This window comes from Salmo salar, chromosome 27, assembly GCF_965601325.2.
Source record: "Salmo salar chromosome 27, fSalSal1, whole genome shotgun sequence".
Classification (NCBI taxonomy): domain Eukaryota; kingdom Metazoa; phylum Chordata; class Actinopteri; order Salmoniformes; family Salmonidae; genus Salmo; species Salmo salar.
Window position 1 is genome coordinate 17,185,299 of NC_138317.1, and position 19,872 is coordinate 17,205,170.

The following is a 19,872-nucleotide window of genomic DNA, read 5'->3' on the forward strand; positions in this document are numbered from 1 at the left end:
ATGTTCATAGGATTTTTATTCCAATGTCTAAACCAATCAGCCATCCTGGTGTAGATAAGATACGATCAAGAGCCCAGTGAAATTGGAATGAGGAGCACACAGTCAGTTATTTTGGCTTTGAGCCCGACAATATCTAAACGAGACTTGTTGACATCCAAATCAAACTTAATACAAGAATGGGGTTTCGAAGCAAAAAGAATAACAATTAAGTTGATAATGACTCTAACACCCCAACCACTCAGCCATCTTTTGTGTTTTTAAAGGATAAACACTTGCTGAGTCAAGTCGGAATATGGGTAACAATGTCAATTCTTTCAGCTTTGATCCAAACAAATTTCCAATGAGTGAAATGTCAATTGATAACATCCAAATCAAAGAACAACTTCTACCAGGAGTGGGGTTCGAACCCACGAGGACATATGTCCATTAGATCTTGAGGGCAACGCCTTAACCTCTCGGCCATCCTGGTGTAAAGAACCCAAAATCAAGAGCCCAGTCAAAATGAAATAAGGAGGACACAGTCAGGTCTTGTGGCTTTGATCCAGACAATATGTAAATGAAACTTGATTACATCCAAATCAAACGTTCTACCAGATGTAGGTCTCGAACCAACAAGAACATTTTAATTTCAATCATGAGTCTAACACCTTTAACACACTGCCATGCAGGTGTTTCTAAAAGATTAACAAGAGCTGAGTCAAAATGGAAGAACTTGTCATAATCAATTCTTTCGGATTTGATCCACGCTAAATGTAAATGAGTGAAAGGAGGGTTGATTACATCTAAAGTAAACTTTTTCCAGGAATGGGTTGGTACCCATGAGAACATAATGTTCATTGGATTTTTATTCCAATGTCTAAACCACTCAGCCATCCTGGTGTATATAAGATACGATCAAGAGCCCAGTGAAATTGGAATGAGGAGCACACAGTCAGTTATTTTGGCTTTGAGCCCGACAATATCTAAACGAGACTTGTTGACATCCAAATCAAACTTAATACAAGAATGGGGTTTCGAAGCAAAAAGAATAACAATTAAGTTGATAATGACTCTAACACACCAACCACTCAGCCATCTTTTGTGTTTTTAAAGGATAAACACTTGCTGAGTCAAGTCGGAATATGGGTAACAACGTCAATTCTTTCAGCTTTGATCCAAACAAATTTCCAATGAGTGAAAGGTCAATTGATAACATCCATATCAAAGACAAACTTCTACCAGGAGTGGGGTTCGAATCCACGAGGACAAATGTCCATTAGAGCTTGAGTCCAACGCATTAACCTCTCGGCCATCCTGGTGTAAAGGACACAAGATCAAGGGCCCAGTCAAAATGAAATAAGGAGGACACAGTCAGGTCTTTTGGCTTTGATCCAGACAATATGTAAATAAAACTTGACTACATCCAAATCAAACGTTCTACCAGATGTAGGTCTCGAACCAACAAGAACATTTTAATTTCAATCATGAGTCTAACACCTTTAACACACTGCCATGCAGGTGTTTCTAAAAGATTAACAAGAGCTGAGTCAAAATGGAAGAACTTGTCATAATCAATTCTTTCAGATTTGATCCACGCTAAATGTAAATGAGTGAAAGGAGGGTTAATTACATCTAAAGTAAACTTTTTCCAGGAATGGGTTGGTACCCATGAGAACATAATGTTCATAGGATTTTTATTCCAATGTCTAAACCACTCAGCCATCCTGGTGTAGATAAGATACGATCAAGAGCCCAGTGAAATTGGAATGAGGAGCACACAGTCAGTTATTTTGGCTTTGAGCCCGACAATATCTAAACGAGACTTGTTGACATCCAAATCAAACTTAATACAAGAATGGGGTTTCGAAGCAAAAAGAATAACAATTAAGTTGATAATGACTCTAACACCCCAACCACTCAGCCATCTTTTGTGTTTTTAAAGGATAAACACTTGCTGAGTCAAGTCGGAATATGGGTAACAATGTCAATTCTTTCAGCTTTGATCCAAACAAATTTCCAATGAGTGAAAGGTCAATTGATAACATCCAAATCAAAGACAAACTTCTACCAGGAGTGGGGTTCGAATCCACGAGGACAAATGTCCATTAGATCTTGAGTCCAACGCATTAACCTCTCGGCCATCCTGGTGTAAAGGACACAAGATCAAGGGCCCAGTCAAAATGAATTAAGGAGGACACAGTCAGGTCTTTTGGCTTTGATCCAGACAATATGTAAATAAAACTTGACTACATCCAAATCAAACGTTCTACCAGATGTAGGTCTCGAACCAACAAGAACATTTTAATTTCAATCATGAGTCTAACACCTTTAACACACTGCCATGCAGGTGTTTCTAAAAGATTAACAAGAGCTGAGTCAAAATGGAAGAACTTGTCATAATCAATTCTTTCAGATTTGATCCACGGTAAATGTAAATGAGTGAAAGGAGGGTTGATTACATCTAAAGTAAACTTTTTCCAGGAATGGGTTGGTACCCATGAGAACATAATGTTCATAGGATTTTTATTCCAATGTCTAAACCACTCAGCCATCCTGGTGTAGATAAGATACGATCAAGAGCCCAGTGAAATTGGAATGAGGAGCACACAGTCAGTTATTTTGGCTTTGAGCCCGACAATATCTAAACGAGACTTGTTGACATCCAAATCAAACTTAATACAAGAATGGGGTTTCAAAGCAAAAAGAATAACAATTAAGTTGATAATGACTCTAACACCCTAACCACTCAGCCATCTTTTGTGTTTTTAATGGATAAACACTTGCTGAGTCAAGTCAGAATATGGGAAACAACGTCAATTCTTTCAGCTTTGATCCAAACAAATTTCCAATGAGTGAAATGTCAATTGATAACATCCAAATCAAAGAAAAACTTCTACCAGGAGTGGGGTTCGAACCCACGAGGACATATGTCCATTAGATCTTGAGGGCAACGCCTTAACCTCTCGGCCATCCTGGTGTAAAGAACCCAAAATCAAGAGCCCAGTCAAAATGAAATAAGGAGGACACAGTCAGGTCTTTTGGCTTTGATCCAGACAATATGTAAATTAAACTTGATTACATCCAAATCAAACGTTCTACCAGATGTAGGTCTCGAACCAACAAGAACATTTTAATTTCAATCATGAGTCTAACACCTTTAACACACTGCCATGCAGGTGTTTCTAAAAGATTAACAAGAGCTGAGTCAAAATGGAAGAACTTGTCATAATCAATTCTTTCAGATTTGATCCACGCTAAATGTAAATGAGTGAAAGGAGGGTTGATTACATCTAAAGTAAACGTTTTCCAGGAATGGGTTGGTACTCATGAGAACATAATGTTCATTGGATTTTTATTCCAATGTCTAAACCACTCAGCCATCCTGGTGTAGATAAGATACGATCAAGAGCCCAGTGAAATTGGAATGAGGAGCACACAGTCAGTTATTTTGGCTTTGAGCCCGACAATATCTTAACGAGACTTGTTGACATCCAAATCAAACTTAATACAAGAATGGGGTTTCGAAGCAAAAAGAATAACAATTAAGTTGATAATGACTCTAACACCCCAACCACTCAGCCATCTTTTGTGTTTTTAAAGGATAAACACTTGCTGAGTCAAGTCGGAATATGGGTAACAACGTCAATTCTTTCAGCTTTAATCCAAACAAATTTCCAATGAGTGAAAGGTCAATTGATAACATCCAAATCAAAGACAAACTTCTACCAGGAGTGGGGTTTGAATCCACGAGGACATATGTCCATTAGATCTTGAGGCCAACACCGTAACCTCTCAGCCATCCTGGTGTAAATAACTCAAAATCAAGAGCCCAGTCAAAATGAAATAAGGAGGACACAGTCAGGTCTTGTGGCTTTGATCCAGACAATATGTAAATGAAACTTGATTACATCCAAATCAAACGTTCTACCAGATGTAGGTCTCGAACCAACAAGAACATTTTAATTTCAATCATGAGTCTAACACCTTTAACACACTGCCATGCAGGTGTTTCTAAAAGATTAACAAGAGCTGAGTCAAAATGGAAGAACTTGTCATAATCAATTCTTTCGGATTTGATCCACGCTAAATGTAAATGAGTGAAAGGAGGGTTGATTACATCTAAAGTAAACTTTTTCCAGGAATGGGTTGGTACCCATGAGAACATAATGTTCATTGGATTTTTATTCCAATGTCTAAACCACTCAGCCATCCTGGTGTATATAAGATACGATCAAGAGCCCAGTGAAATTGGAATGAGGAGCACACAGTCAGTTATTTTGGCTTTGAGCCCGACAATATCTAAACGAGACTTGTTGACATCCAAATCAAACTTAATACAAGAATGGGGTTTCGAAGCAAAAAGAATAACAATTAAGTTGATAATGACTCTAACACACCAACCACTCAGCCATCTTTTGTGTTTTTAAAGGATAAACACTTGCTGAGTCAAGTCGGAATATGGGTAACAACGTCAATTCTTTCAGCTTTGATCCAAACAAATTTCCAATGAGTGAAAGGTCAATTGATAACATCCATATCAAAGACAAACTTCTACCAGGAGTGGGGTTCGAATCCACGAGGACAAATGTCCATTAGAGCTTGAGTCCAACGCATTAACCTCTCGGCCATCCTGGTGTAAAGGACACAAGATCAAGGGCCCAGTCAAAATGAAATAAGGAGGACACAGTCAGGTCTTTTGGCTTTGATCCAGACAATATGTAAATAAAACTTGACTACATCCAAATCAAACGTTCTACCAGATGTAGGTCTCGAACCAACAAGAACATTTTAATTTCAATCATGAGTCTAACACCTTTAACACACTGCCATGCAGGTGTTTCTAAAAGATTAACAAGAGCTGAGTCAAAATGGAAGAACTTGTCATAATCAATTCTTTCAGATTTGATCCACGCTAAATGTAAATGAGTGAAAGGAGGGTTGATTACATCTAAAGTAAACTTTTTCCAGGAATGGGTTGGTACCCATGAGAACATAATGTTCATAGGATTTTTATTCCAATGTCTAAACCACTCAGCCATCCTGGTGTAGATAAGATACGATCAAGAGCCCAGTGAAATTGGAATGAGGAGCACACAGTCAGTTATTTTGGCTTTGAGCCCGACAATATCTAAACGAGACTTGTTGACATCCAAATCAAACTTAATACAAGAATGGGGTTTCGAAGCAAAAAGAATAACAATTAAGTTGATAATGACTCTAACACCCTAACCACTCAGCCATCTTTTGTGTTTTTAAAGGATAAACACTTGCTGAGTCAAGTCGGAATAAGGGGAACAAAGTCAATTCTTTCAGCTTTGATCCAAACAAATTTCCAATGAGTGAAAGGACAATTGACAACATCCAAATCAAAGACAAACTTCTACCAGGAGTGGGGTTCGAACCCACGAGGACATATGTCCATTGGATCTTGAGTCCAACGCCTTAACCTCTCGGCCATCCTGGTGTAAAGGACACAAGATCAAGGGCCCAGTCAAAATGGAATTAAGGAGCACACAGTCAGGTCTTTTGGCTTTGATCCAGACAATATGTAAATAAAACTTGACTACATCCAAATCAAACGTTCTACCAGATGTAGGTCTCGAACCAACAAGAACATTTTAATTTCAATCATGAGTCTAACGCCTTTAACACACTGCCATCCAGGTGTTTCTAAAAGATTAACAAGAGCTGAGTCAAAATGGAAGAACTTGTCATAATCAATTCTTTCAGATTTGATCCACGCTAAATGTAAATGAGTGAAAGGAGGGTTGATTACATCTAAAGTAAACTTTTTCCAGGAATGGGTTGGTACCCATGAGAACATAATGTTCATAGGATTTTTATTCCAATGTCTAAACCACTCAGCCATCCTGGTGTAGATAAGATACGATCAAGAGCCCAGTGAAATTGGAATGAGGAGCACACAGTCAGTTATTTTGGCTTTGAGCCCGACAATATCTAAACGAGACTTGTTGACATCCAAATCAAACTTAATACAAGAATGGGGTTTCAAAGCAAAAAGAATAACAATTAAGTTGATAATGACTCTAACACCCTAACCACTCAGCCATCTTTTGTGTTTTTAATGGATAAACACTTGCTGAGTCAAGTCAGAATATGGGAAACAACGTCAATTCTTTCAGCTTTGATCCAAACAAATTTCCAATGAGTGAAATGTCAATTGATAACATCCAAATCAAAGAAAAACTTCTACCAGGAGTGGGGTTCGAACCCACGAGGACATATGTCCATTAGATCTTGAGGGCAACGCCTTAACCTCTCGGCCATCCTGGTGTAAAGAACCCAAAATCAAGAGCCCAGTCAAAATGAAATAAGGAGGACACAGTCAGGTCTTTTGGCTTTGATCCAGACAATATGTAAATTAAACTTGATTACATCCAAATCAAACGTTCTACCAGATGTAGGTCTCGAACCAACAAGAACATTTTAATTTCAATCATGAGTCTAACACCTTTAACACACTGCCATGCAGGTGTTTCTAAAAGATTAACAAGAGCTGAGTCAAAATGGAAGAACTTGTCATAATCAATTCTTTCAGATTTGATCCACGCTAAATGTAAATGAGTGAAAGGAGGGTTGATTACATCTAAAGTAAACTTTTTCCAGGAATGGGGTTGGTACCCATGAGAACATACTGTTCATTGGATTTTTATTCCAATGTCTAAACCACTCAGCCATCCTGGTGTAGATAAGATACGATCAAGAGCCCAGTGAAATTGGAATGAGGAGCACACAGTCAGTTATTTTGGCTTTGAGCCAGACAATATCTAAACGAGACTTGTTGACATCCAAATCAAACTTAATACAAGAATGGGGTTTCGAAGCAAAAAGAATAACAATTAAGTTGATAATGACTCTAACACCCCAACCACTCAGCCATCTTTTGTGTTTTTAAAGGATAAACACTTGCTGAGTCAAGTCGGAATAAGGGTGAACAACGTCAATTCTTTCAGCTTTGATCCAAACAAATTTCCAATGAGTGAAAGGACAATTGACAACATCCAAATCAAAGACAAACTTCTACCAGGAGTGGGGTTCGAACCCACGAGGACATATGTCCATTGGATCTTGAGGCCAACGCCGTAACCTCTCGGCCATCCTGGTGTAAATAACACAAAATCAAGGGCCCAGTCAAAATGAAATAAGGAGGACACAGTCAGGTCTTTTGGCTTTGATCCAGACAATATGTAAATGAAACTTGATTACATCCAAATCAAACGTTCTACCAGATGTAGGTCTCGAACCAACAAGAACATTTTAATTTCGATCATGAGTCTAACGCCTTTAACACACTGCCATCCAGGTGTTTCTAAAAGATTAACAAGAGCTGAGTCAAAATGGAAGAACTTGTCATAATCAATTCATTCAGATTTGATCAACGCGAAATGTAAATGAGTGAAAGGAGGGTTGATTACATCTAAAGTCATCTTTTTCCAGGAATGGGGTTGGTACCCATGAGAACATACTGTTCATTGGATTTTTATTCCAATGTCTAAACCACTCAGCCATCCTGGTGTAGATAAGATACGATCAAGCGCCCAGTGAAATTGGAATGAGGAGCACGCAGTCAGTTATTTTGGCTTTGAGCCAGACAATATCTAAATGAGACTTGTTGACATCCAAATCAAACTTAATACAAAAATTGGGTTTCGAAGCAAGACGACTAATATTTAAGTTGATTATGACTCTAACACCTTAACCACTCAGGCATCTTTTGTGTTTTTAAAGGATAAACACTTGCTGAGGCAAGTCGGAATAAGGGGAACAAAGTCAATTCTTTCAGCTTTGATGCAAACAAATTTCCAATGAGTGAAAGGACAATTGACAAAATCCAAAACAAAGATAGACTTCTACCAGGAGTGGGGTTCGAACCCACGAGGACATATGTCCATTGGATCTTAAGTCCAACGCCTTAACCTCTCGGCCATCCTGTTGTAAATAACAGAAAATCAAGGGCCCAGTCAAAATGGAATAAGGAGCACACAGTCAGATCTTTTGGCTTTGATCCAGACAATATGTAAATAAAACTTGACTACATCCAAATCAAACTTTCTACCAGATGTAGGTTTCTTACCAACAAGAACATTTTTATTTATATCATGAGTCTAACGCCTTTAACACACTGCCATCCAGGTGTTTCTAAAAGATTAACAAGAGCTGAGTCAAAATGGAAGAACTTGTCATAGTCATTTCTTTCAGATTTGATCCATGCTAAATGTAAATGAGTGAAAGGAGGGCTGTTTACATCCAAAGTAAACTTTTTCCAGGAATGGGGTTAGTACCCACAAGAACATTCTGTTCATTGGAATTTTATTCCAACGTCAAAACCACTCAGCCATCCTGGTGTAAATAAAGTACGATCAAGATCCCAGTGAAATTGGAATGAGGAGCACACAGTCAGTTATTTTGGCTTTGATCCAGACAATATCTAAACGAGACTTGTTGACATCCAAATCAAACTTAATACAAGAATGGGGTTTCGAAGCAAAAAGAATAACAATTAAGTTGATAATGACTCTAACACCCTAACCACTCAGCCATCTTTTGTGTTTTTAATGGATAAACACTTGCTGAGTCAAGTCGGAATAAGGTGAACAAAGTCAATTCTTTCAGCTTTGATCCAAACAAATTTCCAATGAGTGAAAGGACAATTGACAACATCCAAATCAAAGACAAACTTCTACCAGGAGTGGGGTTCGAAACCACAAGGACATATGTCCAATTGGATCTTAAGTCCAACGCCTTAACCTCTCGGCCATCCTGGTGTAACGAACACAAAATCAAGGGCCCAGTCAAAATGGAATAAGGAGCACACAGTCAGATTTTTTGGGCTTTGATCCAGACAATATGTAAATGAAACTTGATTACATCCAAATCAAAAATTCTACCAGATGTAGATTTCGAACCAACAAGAACATTTTAATTTCGATCATGAGTCTAACGCCTTAAACACACTGCCATCCAGGTGTTTCTAAAAGATTAACAAGAGCTGAGTCAAAATGGAAGAACTTGTCATTGTCATTTCTTTCAGATTCAAACCACGCTAAATGTAAATGAGTGAAAGGAGAGTTGATTACATCTAAAGTAAACTTTTTCCAGGAATGGGGTTGGGACCCATGAGAACATAATGTTCATTGGATTTTTATTCCAATGTCAAAACCACTCAGCCATCCTGGTGTAGATAAGATACGATCAAGAGCCCAGTGAAATTGGAATGAGGAGCACACAGTCAGTTATTTTGGCTTTGAGCCAGACAAGATCTAAACGAGACTTGTTGACATCCATATCAAACTTAATACAAGAATGGGGTTTCGAAGCAAGACGAAAAATAATTAAGTTGATTATGAATTTAACACCTTAACCACTCAGGCATCTTTTGTGTTTTTAAAGGATAAACACTTGCTGAGTCAAGTCGGAATATGGGAAACAACGTCAATTCTTTCAGCTTTGATCCAAACACATTTCCAATGAGTGAAAGGACAATTGACAACCTCCAAATCAAAGAGAAACTTCTACCAGGAGTGGGGTTCAAAGCCATGAGGACATATGTCCATTGGATCTTAAGTCCAACGCCTTAATCTCTCGGCCATCCTGGTGTAACGAACACAAAATCAAGGGACCAGTCAAAATGGAATAAGGAGCACACAGTCAGATTTTTTGGCTTTGATCCCGACAATATGTAAATGAAACTTGATTACATCCAAATCAAAAATTCTACCAGATGTAGATTTCGAACCAACAAGAACATTTTAATTTCGATCATGAGTCTAAAGCCTTAAACACACTGCCATCCAGGTGTTTCTAAAAGATTAACAAGAGCTGAGTCAAAATGGAAGAACTTGTCATTGTCATTTCTTTCAGATTCAAACCACGCTAAATGTAAATGAGTGAAAGGAGAGTTGATTACATCTAAAGTAAACTTTTTCCAGGAATGGGGTTGGGACCCATGAGAACATAATGTTCATTGGATTTTTATTCCAATGTCAAAACCACTCAGCCATCCTGGTGTAGATAAGATACGATCAAGAGCCCAGTGAAATTGGAATGAGGAGCACACAGTCAGTTATTTTGGCTTTGAGCCAGACAAGATCTAAACGAGACTTGTTGACATCCATATCAAACTTAATACAAGAATGGGGTTTCGAAGCAAGACGAAAAATAATTAAGTTGATTATGAATTTAACACCTTAACCACTCAGGCATCTTTTGTGTTTTTAAAGGATAAACACTTGCTGAGTCAAGTCGGAATATGGGAAACAACGTCAATTCTTTCAGCTTTGATCCAAACACATTTCCAATGAGTGAAAGGACAATTGACAACCTCCAAATCAAAGAGAAACTTCTACCAGGAGTGGGGTTCAAAGCCATGAGGACATATGTCCATTGGATCTTAAGTCCAACGCCTTAATCTCTCGGCCATCCTGGTGTAACGAACACAAAATCAAGGGACCAGTCAAAATGGAATAAGGAGCACACAGTCAGATTTTTTGGCTTTGATCCCGACAATATGTAAATGAAACTTGATTACATCCAAATCAAACGTTCTACCAGATGTAGATTTCGAACCAACAAGAACATTTTAATTTCGATCATGAGTCTAACGCCTTTAACACACTGCCATCCAGGTGTTTCTAAAAGATTAACAAGAGCTGAGTCAAAATGGAAGAATTTGTCATAATCAATTCTTTCAGATTTGATCAACGCTAAATGTAAATGAGTGAAAGGAGGGTTGATTACATCTAAAGTAAACTTTTTCCAGGAATGGGGTTGGTACCCATGAGAACATACTGTTCATTGGATTTTTATTCCAATGTCAAAACCACTCAGCCATCCTGGTCTAGATAAGATACGATCAAGATCCCAGTGAAATTGGAATGAGGAGCACAGAGTCAGTTATTTTGGCTTTGATCCAGACAATATCTAAACGAGACCTGTTGACATCCAAATCAAACTTAATACAAGAATGGGGTTTCGAAGCAAAAAGAATAACAATTAAGTTGATAATGACTCTAACACCCTAACCACTCAGCCATCTTTTGTGTTTTTAATGGATAAACACTTGCTGAGTCAAGTCAGAATAAGGTGAACAAAGTCAATACTTTCAGCTTTGATCCAAACAAATTTCCAATGAGTGAAAGGACAAATGACAACATCCAAATCAAAGACAAACTTCTACCAGGAGTGGGGTTCGAACTTACGAGGACATATGTCCATTGGATCTTATGTCCAACACCTTAACCTCTCGGCCATCCTGGTGTAACAAACACAAAATCAAGGGCCCAGTCAAAATGGAATAAGGAGCACACAGTCAGATTTTTTGGCTTTGATCCAGACAATATGTAAACGAAACTTGATTACATCCAAATCAAACGTTCTACCAGATGTAGATTTCGAACCAACAAGAACATTTTAATTTCGATCATGAGTCTAACGCCTTTAACACACTGCCATCCAGGTGTTTCTAAAAGATTAACAAGAGCTGAGTCAAAATGGAAGAACTTGTCATAATCAATTCTTTCAGATTTGATCAGCGCTAAATGTAAATGAGTGAAAGGAGGGTTGATTACATCTAAAGTAAACTTTTTCCAGGAATGGGGTTGGTACCCATGAGAACATACTGTTCATTGGATTTTTAGTCCAATGTCAAAACCACTCAGCCATCCTGGTGTCGATAAGATACGATCAAGATCCCAGTGAAATTGGAATGAGGAGCACAGAGTCAGTTATTTTGGCTTTGATCCAGACAATATGTAAATGAAACTTGATTACATCCAAATCAAACGTTCTACCAGATGGAGATTTCGAACCAACAAGAACATTTTAATTTCGATCATGAGTCTAACGCCTTTAACACACTGCCATCCAGGTGTTTCTAAAAGATTAACAAGACCTGAGTCAAAATGGAAGAACTTGTCATAATCAATTCTTTCAGATTTGATCAACGCTAAATGTAAATGAGTGAAAGGAGGGTTGATTACATCTAAAGTAAACTTTTTCCAGGAATGGGGTTGGTACCCATGAGAACATACTGTTCATTGGATTTTTAGTCCAATGTCAAAACCACTCAGCCATCCTGGTGTAGATAAGATACGATCAAGATCCCAGTGAAATTGAATGAGGAGCACAGAGTCAGTTATTTTGGCTTTGAGCCAGACAATATCTAAACGAGACTTGTTGACATCCAAATCAAACTTAATACAAGAATGGGGTTTCGAAAGCAAAAAGAATAACAATTAAGTTGATAATGACTCTAATAACCTAACCACTCAGCCATCTTTTGTGTTTTTAATGGATAAACACTTGCTGAGTCAAGTCGGAATATGGGAAACAAAGTCAATTCTTTCAGCTTTGTTCCAAACAAATATCCAATGAGTGACAGGACAATTGACAACATCCAAATCAAAGACAACTTCTACCAGGAGTGGGGTTCGAACCCACAATGAGATATGTCCATTGGATCTTAAGTCCAACGCCTTAACCTATCGGCCATCCTGGTGTAAAGAAGACAAAATCAAGGGCCCAGTCAAAATGGAGTAAGGAGCACACAGTCAGATTTTTTGGGCTTTGATCAAGACAATATGTAAATGAAACTTGATTACATCCAAATCAAACGTTCTACCAGATGTAGATTTCGAACCAACAAGAACATTTTAATTTCGATCATGAGTCTAACGCCTTAAACACACTGCCATCCAGGTGTTTCTAAAAGATTAACAAGAGCTGAGTCAAAATGGAAGAACTTGTCATTGTCATTTCTTTCAGATTCAATCCACGCTAAATGTAAATGAGTGAAAGGAGAGTTGATTACATCTAAAGTAAACTTTTTCCAGGAATGGGGTTGGGACCCATGAGAACATACTGTTCATTGGATTTTTAGTCCAATGTCAAAACCACTCAGCCATCCTGGTGTCGATAAGATACGATCAAGATCCCAGTGAAATTGGAATGAGGAGCACAGAGTCAGATATTTTGGCTTTGATCCAGACAATATGTAAATGAAACTTGATTACATCCAAATCAAACGTTCTACCAGATGTAGATTTCGAACCAACAAGAACATATTAATTTCGATCATGAGTCTAACGCCTTTAACACACTGCCATCCAGGTGTTTCTAAAAGATTAACAAGACCTGAGTCAAAATGGAAGAACTTGTCATAATCAATTCTTTCAGATTTGATCAACGCTAAATGTAAATGAGTGAAAGGAGGTTTGATTACATCTAAAGTAAACTTTTTCCAGGAATGGGGTTGGTACCCATGAGAACATACTGTTCATTGGATTTTTAGTCCAATGTCAAAACCACTCAGCCATCCTGGTGTAGATAAGATACGATCAAGATCCCAGTGAAATTGAATGAGGAGCACAGAGTCAGTTATTTTGGCTTTGAGCCAGACAATATCTAAACGAGACTTGTTGACATCCAAATCAAACTTAATACAAGAATGGGGTTTCGAAAGCAAAAAGAATAACAATTAAGTTGATAATGACTCTAATAACCTAACCACTCAGCCATCTTTTGTGTTTTTAATGGATAAACACTTGCTGAGTCAAGTCGGAATATGGGAAACAAAGTCAATTCTTTCAGCTTTGATCCAAACAAATATCCAATGAGTGACAGGACAATTGACAACATCCAAATCAAAGACAACTTCTACCAGGAGTGGGGTTCGAACCCACAATGAGATATGTCCATTGGATCTTAAGTCCAACGCCTTAACCTCTCGGCCATCCTGGTGTAAAGAAGACAAAATCAAGGGCCCAGTCAAAATGGAATAAGGACCACACAGTCAGATTATTTGGGCTTTGATCCAGACAATATGTAAATGAAACTTGATTACATCCAAATCAAACGTTCTACCAGATGTAGATTTCGAACCAACAAGAACATTTTAATTTCGATCATGAGTCTAACGCCTTAAACACACTGCCATCCAGGTGTTTCTAAAAGATTAACAAGAGCTGAGTCAAAATGGAAGAACTTGTCATTGTCATTTCTTTCAGATTCAATCCACGCTAAATGTAAATGAGTGAAAGGAGAGTTGATTACATCTAAAGTAAACTTTTTCCAGGAATGGCGTTGGGACCCATGAGAACATACTGTTCATCGGATTTTTAGTCCAATGTCAAAACCACTCAGCCATCCTGGTGTCGATAAGATACGATCAAGATCCCAGTGAAATTGGAATGAGGAGCACAGAGTAAGTTATTTTGGCTTTGATCCAGACAATATGTAAATGAAACTTGATTACATCCAAATCAAACGTTCTACCAGATGTAGATTTCGAACCAACAAGAACATTTTAATTTCGATCATGATTCTAACGCCTTTAACACACTGCCATCCAGGTGTTTCTAAAAGATTAACAAGACCTGAGTCAAAATGGAAGAACTTGTCATAATCAATTCTTTCAGATTTGATCAACGCTAAATGTAAATGAGTGAAAGGAGGGTTGATTACATCTAAAGTAAACTTTTTCCAGGAATGGGGTTGGTACCCATGAGAACATACTGTTCATTGGATTTTTAGTCCAATGTCAAAACCACTCAGCCATCCTGGTGTAGATAAGATACGATCAAGATCCCAGTGAAATTGAATGAGGAGCACAGAGTCAGTTATTTTGGCTTTGAGCCAGACAATATCTAAACGAGACTTGTTGACATCCAAATCAAACTTAATACAAGAATGGGGTTTCGAAAGCAAAAAGAATAACAATTAAGTTGATAATGACTCTAATAACCTAACCACTCAGCCATCTTTTGTGTTTTTAATGGATAAACACTTGCTGAGTCAAGTCGGAATATGGGAAACAAAGTCAATTCTTTCAGCTTTGATCCAAACAAATATCCAATGAGTGACAGGACAATTGACAACATCCAAATCAAAGACAACTTCTACCAGGAGTGGGGTTCGAACCCACAATGAGATATGTCCATTGGATCTTAAGTCCAACGCCTTAACCTCTCGGCCATCCTGGTGTAAAGAAGACAAAATCAAGGGCCCAGTCAAAATGTAATAAGGAGCACACAGTCAGATTATTTGGGCTTTGATCCAGACAATATGTAAATGAAACTTGATTACATCCAAATCAAACGTTCTACCAGATGTAGATTTCGAACCAACAAGAACATTTTAATTTCGATCATGAGTCTAACGCCTTAAACACACTGCCATCCAGGTGTTTCTAAAAGATTAACAAGAGCTGAGTCAAAATGGAAGAACTTGTCATTGTCATTTCTTTCAGATTCAATCCACGCTAAATGTAAATGAGTGAAAGGAGAGTTGATTACATCTAAAGTAAACTTTTTCCAGGAATGGCGTTGGGACCCATGAGAACATACTGTTCATTGGATTTTTAGTCCAATGTCAAAACCACTCAGCCATCCTGGTGTCGATAAGATACGATCAAGATCCCAGTGAAATTGGAATGAGGAGCACAGAGTAAGTTATTTTGGCTTTGATCCAGACAATATGTAAATGAAACTTAATTACATCCAAATCAAACGTTCTACCAGATGTAGATTTCGAACCAACAAGAACATTTTAATTTCGATCATGAGTCTAACGCCTTTAACACACTGCCATCCAGGTGTTTCTAAAAGATTAACAAGACCTGAGTCAAAATGGAAGAACTTGTCATAATCAATTCTTTCAGATTTGATCAACGCTAAATGTAAATGAGTGAAAGGAGGGTTGATTACATCTAAAGTAAACTTTTTCCAGGAATGGGGTTGGTACCCATGAGAACATACTGTTCATTGGATTTTTAGTCCAATGTCAAAACCACTCAGCCATCCTGGTGTAGATAAGATACGATCAAGATCCCAGTGAAATTGAATGAGGAGCACAGAGTCAGTTATTTTGGCTTTGAGCCAGACAATATCTAAACGAGACTTGTTGACATCCAAATCAAACTTAATACAAGAATGGGGTTTCGAAAGCAAAAAGAATAACAATTAAGTTGATAATGACTCTAATAACCTAACCACTCAGCCATCTTTTGTGTTTTTAATGGATAAACACTTGCTGAGTCAAGTCGGAATATGGGAAACAAAGTCAATTCTTTCAGCTTTGATCCAAACAAATATCCAATGAGTGACAGGACAATTGACAACATCCAAATCAAAGACAACTTCTACCAGGAGTGGGGTTCGAACCCACAATGAGATATGTCCATTGGATCTTAAGTCCAACGCCTTAACCTCTCGGCCATCCTGGTGTAAAGAAGACAAAATCAAGGGCCCAGTCAAAATGTAATAAGGAGCACACAGTCAGATTATTTGGGCTTTGATCCAGACAATATGTAAATGAAACTTGATTACATCCAAATCAAACGTTCTACCAGATGTAGATTTCGAACCAACAAGAACATTTTAATTTCGATAATGAGTCTAACGCCTTAAACACACTGCCATCCAGGTGTTTCTAAAAGATTAACAAGAGCTGAGTCAAAATGGAAGAACTTGTCATTGTCATTTCTTTCAGATTCGATCCACGCTAAATGTAAATGAGTGAAAGGAGAGTTGATTACATCTAAAGTAAACTTTTTCCAGGAATGGGGTTGGTACCCATGAGAACACACTGTTCATTGGATTTTTATTCCAATGTCTAAACCACTCAGCCATCCTGGTGTAGATTAGATACGATCAAGAGCCCAGTGAAATTGGAATGAGTAGCACACAGTCAGTTATTTTGGCTTTGAGCCAGACAATATCTAAACGAGACTTGTTGACATCCAAATCAAACTTAATACAAGAATGGGGTTTCGAAGCAAAAAGAATAACAATTAAGTTGATAATGACTCTAACACCCTAAACACTCAGCCATCTTTTGTGTTTTTAAAGGATAAACACTTGCTGAGTCAAGTCGGAATAAGGGGAACAAAGTCAATTCTTTCAGCTTTGATCCAAACAAATTTCCAATGAGTGAAAGGTCAATTGATGACATCCAAATCAAAGCCAAACTTCTACCAGGAGTGGGGTTCACACCCACGAGGACATATGTCCATTAGATCTTGAGTCCAACGCCTTAACCTCTCGGCCATCCTGGTGTAAAGAACACAAAATCAAGAGCCCAGTCAAAATGAAATAAGGAGGACACAGTCAGGTCTTTTGGCTTTGATCCAGACAATATGTAAATGAAACTTGATTACATCCAAATCAAACGTTCTACCAGATGTAGGTCTCGAACCAACAAGAACATTTTAATTTCAATCATGAGTTTAACGCCTTTAACACACTGCCATCCAGGTGTTTCTAAAAGATTAACAAGAGCTGAGTCAAAATGGAAGAACTTGTCATAATCAATTCTTTCAGATTTGATCCACACTAAATGTAAATGAGTGAAACGAGGGCTGTTTACATCCAAAGTAAACTTTTCCAGGAATGGGGTTGGTACCCATGAGAACATACTGTTCATTGGATTTTTATTCCAATGTCAAAACCACTCAGCCATCCTGGTGTAGATAAGACACGATCAAGATCCCAGTGAAATTGGAATGAGGAGCACAGAGTCAGTTATTTTGGCTTTGATCCAGACAAGATCTAAACGAGACTTGTTGACATCCATATCAAACTTAATACAAGAATGGGGTTTCGAAGCAAGACGAAAAATAATTAAGTTGATTATGAATCTAACACCTTAACCACTCAGGCATCTTTTGTGTTTTTAAAGGATAAACACTTGCTGAGTCAAGTCGGAATATGGGAAACAACGTCAATTCTTTCAGCTTTGATCCAAACAAATTTCCAATGAGTGAAAGGACAATTGACAACCTCCAAATCAAAGAGAAACTTCTACCAGGAGTGGGGTTCGAAGCCACGAGGACATATGTCCATTGGATCTTAAGTCCAACGCCTTAACCTCTCGGCCATCCTGGTGTAAAGAAGACAAAATGAAGGGCCCAGTCAAAATGGAATAAGGAGCACACAGTCAGATTTTTTTGGCTTTGATCCAGACAATATGTAAATGAAACTTGATTACATCCAAATCAAACGTTCTACCAGATGTAGATTTCGAACCAACAAGAACATTTTAATTTCGATCATGAGTCTAACGCCTTTAACACACTGCCATCCAGGTGTTTCTAAAAGATTAACAAGAGCTGAGTCAAAATGGAAGAACTTGTCATAATCAATTCTTTCAGATTTTATCAACGCTAAATGTAAATGAGTGAAAGGAGGGTTGATTACATCTAAAGTAAACTTTTTCCAGGAATGGGGTTGGTGCCCATGAGAACATACTGCTCATTGGATTTTTAGTCCAATGTCAAAACCACTCAGCCATCCTGGTGTAGATAAGATACTATCAAGATCCCAGTGAAATTGGAATGAGGAGCACAGAGTCAGTTATTTTGGCTTTGAGCCAGACAATATCTAAACGAGACTTGTTGACATCCAAATCAAACTTAATACAAGAATGGGGTTTCGAAGCAAGACGAAAAATAATTAAGTTGATTATGAATCTAACACCTTAACCACTCAGGCATCTTTTGTGTTTTTAAAGGATAAACACTTGCTGAGTCAAGTCGGAATATGGGAAACAACGTCAATTCTTTCAGCTTTGATCCAAACAAATTTCCAATGAGTGAAAGGACAATTGACAACCTACAAATCAAAGAGAAACTTCTACCAGGAGTGGGGTTCGAAGCCACGAGGACATATGTCCATTGGATCTTAAGTCCAACGCCTTAAACTCTCGGCCATCCTGGTGTAAAGAAGACAAAATCAAGGGCCCAGTCAAAATGGAATAAGGAGCACACAGTCAGATTTTTTGGCTTTGATCCAGACAATATGTAAATGAAACTTGATTACATCCAAATCAAACATTTTACCAGATGTAGATTTCGAACCAACAAGAACATTTTAATTTCGATCATGAGTCTAACTCCTTTAACACACTGCCATCCAGGTGTTTCTAAAAGATTAACAAGAGCTGAGTCAAAATGGAAGAACTTGTCATTGTCATTTCTTTCAGATTCGATCCACGCTAAATGTAAATGAGTGAAAGGAGGGTTGATTACATCTAAAGTAAACTTTTTCCAGGAATGGGGTTGGTACCCATGAGAACATACTGTTCATTGGATTTTTATTCCAATGTCTAAACCACTCACCCATCCTGGTGCAGATTAGATACGATCAAGAGCCCAGTGAAATTGGAATGAGGAGCACACAGTCAGTTATTTTGGCTTTGAGCCAGACAATATCTAAACGAGACTTGTTGACATCCAAATCAAACTTAATACAAAAATGGGGTTTCGAAGCAAAAAGAATAACAATTATGTTGATAATGACTCTAATAACCTAACCACTCAGCCATCTTTTGTGTTTTTAATGGATAAACACTTGCTGAGTCAAGTCGGAATATGGGAAACAAAGGCAATTCTTTCAGCTTTGATCCAAACAAATTTCCAATGAGTGAAAGGACAATTGACAAAATCCAAATCAAAGACAACTTTGATCAGGAGTGGGGTTCGAACCCACGAGGTCATATGTCCATTGGATCTTAAGTCCAACGCCTTAACCTCTCAGCCATCCTGGTGTAAAGTAGACAAAATCAAGGGCCCAGTCAAAATGGAATAAGGAGCACACAGTCAGATTTTTTGGCTTTGATCCCGATAATATGTAAATGAAACTTGATTACATCCAAATCAAACGTTCTACCAGATGTAGATTTCGAACCAACAAGAACATTTTAATTTCGATCATGAGTCTAACGCCTTTAACACACTGCCATCCAGGTGTTTCTAAAAGATTAACAAGAGCTGAGTCAAAATGGAAGAATTTGTCATAATCAATTCTTTCAGATTTGATCAACGCTAAATGTAAATGAGTGAAAGGAGGGCTGTTTACATCCAAAGTAAACTTTTTCCAG

At 37.9% G+C, this 19,872-nt stretch overlaps 13 non-coding genes across 13 annotated transcripts; all 13 read right to left on the reverse strand.

The window, feature by feature from the left end:
* Window positions 1-2,044: 2,044 nt before the first annotated feature.
* trnal-caa (transfer RNA leucine (anticodon CAA)) lies at window positions 2,045-2,127 on the reverse strand. Its single transcript has one exon. It is a non-coding gene; the product is annotated as a tRNA-Leu (tRNA).
* Window positions 2,128-5,360: 3,233 nt separating this feature from the next.
* Window positions 5,361-5,443, reverse strand: trnal-caa (transfer RNA leucine (anticodon CAA)). Its single transcript has one exon. It is a non-coding gene; the product is annotated as a tRNA-Leu (tRNA).
* A 1,578-nt stretch (window positions 5,444-7,021) lies between these two features.
* trnal-caa (transfer RNA leucine (anticodon CAA)) lies at window positions 7,022-7,104 on the reverse strand. Its single transcript has one exon. It is a non-coding gene; the product is annotated as a tRNA-Leu (tRNA).
* A 747-nt stretch (window positions 7,105-7,851) lies between these two features.
* On the reverse strand, window positions 7,852-7,934 carry trnal-uaa (transfer RNA leucine (anticodon UAA)). The gene has a single exon. It is a non-coding gene; the product is annotated as a tRNA-Leu (tRNA).
* A 747-nt stretch (window positions 7,935-8,681) lies between these two features.
* On the reverse strand, window positions 8,682-8,765 carry trnal-uaa (transfer RNA leucine (anticodon UAA)). The gene has a single exon. It is a non-coding gene; the product is annotated as a tRNA-Leu (tRNA).
* A 3,648-nt stretch (window positions 8,766-12,413) lies between these two features.
* Window positions 12,414-12,496, reverse strand: trnal-uaa (transfer RNA leucine (anticodon UAA)). Its single transcript has one exon. It is a non-coding gene; the product is annotated as a tRNA-Leu (tRNA).
* A 1,158-nt stretch (window positions 12,497-13,654) lies between these two features.
* On the reverse strand, window positions 13,655-13,737 carry trnal-uaa (transfer RNA leucine (anticodon UAA)). Its single transcript has one exon. It is a non-coding gene; the product is annotated as a tRNA-Leu (tRNA).
* Window positions 13,738-14,895: 1,158 nt separating this feature from the next.
* trnal-uaa (transfer RNA leucine (anticodon UAA)) lies at window positions 14,896-14,978 on the reverse strand. The gene has a single exon. It is a non-coding gene; the product is annotated as a tRNA-Leu (tRNA).
* Window positions 14,979-16,136: 1,158 nt separating this feature from the next.
* Window positions 16,137-16,219, reverse strand: trnal-uaa (transfer RNA leucine (anticodon UAA)). Its single transcript has one exon. It is a non-coding gene; the product is annotated as a tRNA-Leu (tRNA).
* Window positions 16,220-16,967: 748 nt separating this feature from the next.
* On the reverse strand, window positions 16,968-17,050 carry trnal-caa (transfer RNA leucine (anticodon CAA)). The gene has a single exon. It is a non-coding gene; the product is annotated as a tRNA-Leu (tRNA).
* Window positions 17,051-17,796: 746 nt separating this feature from the next.
* Window positions 17,797-17,879, reverse strand: trnal-uaa (transfer RNA leucine (anticodon UAA)). The gene has a single exon. It is a non-coding gene; the product is annotated as a tRNA-Leu (tRNA).
* A 748-nt stretch (window positions 17,880-18,627) lies between these two features.
* trnal-uaa (transfer RNA leucine (anticodon UAA)) lies at window positions 18,628-18,710 on the reverse strand. The gene has a single exon. It is a non-coding gene; the product is annotated as a tRNA-Leu (tRNA).
* A 746-nt stretch (window positions 18,711-19,456) lies between these two features.
* Window positions 19,457-19,539, reverse strand: trnal-uaa (transfer RNA leucine (anticodon UAA)). Its single transcript has one exon. It is a non-coding gene; the product is annotated as a tRNA-Leu (tRNA).
* Window positions 19,540-19,872: the final 333 nt, after the last annotated feature.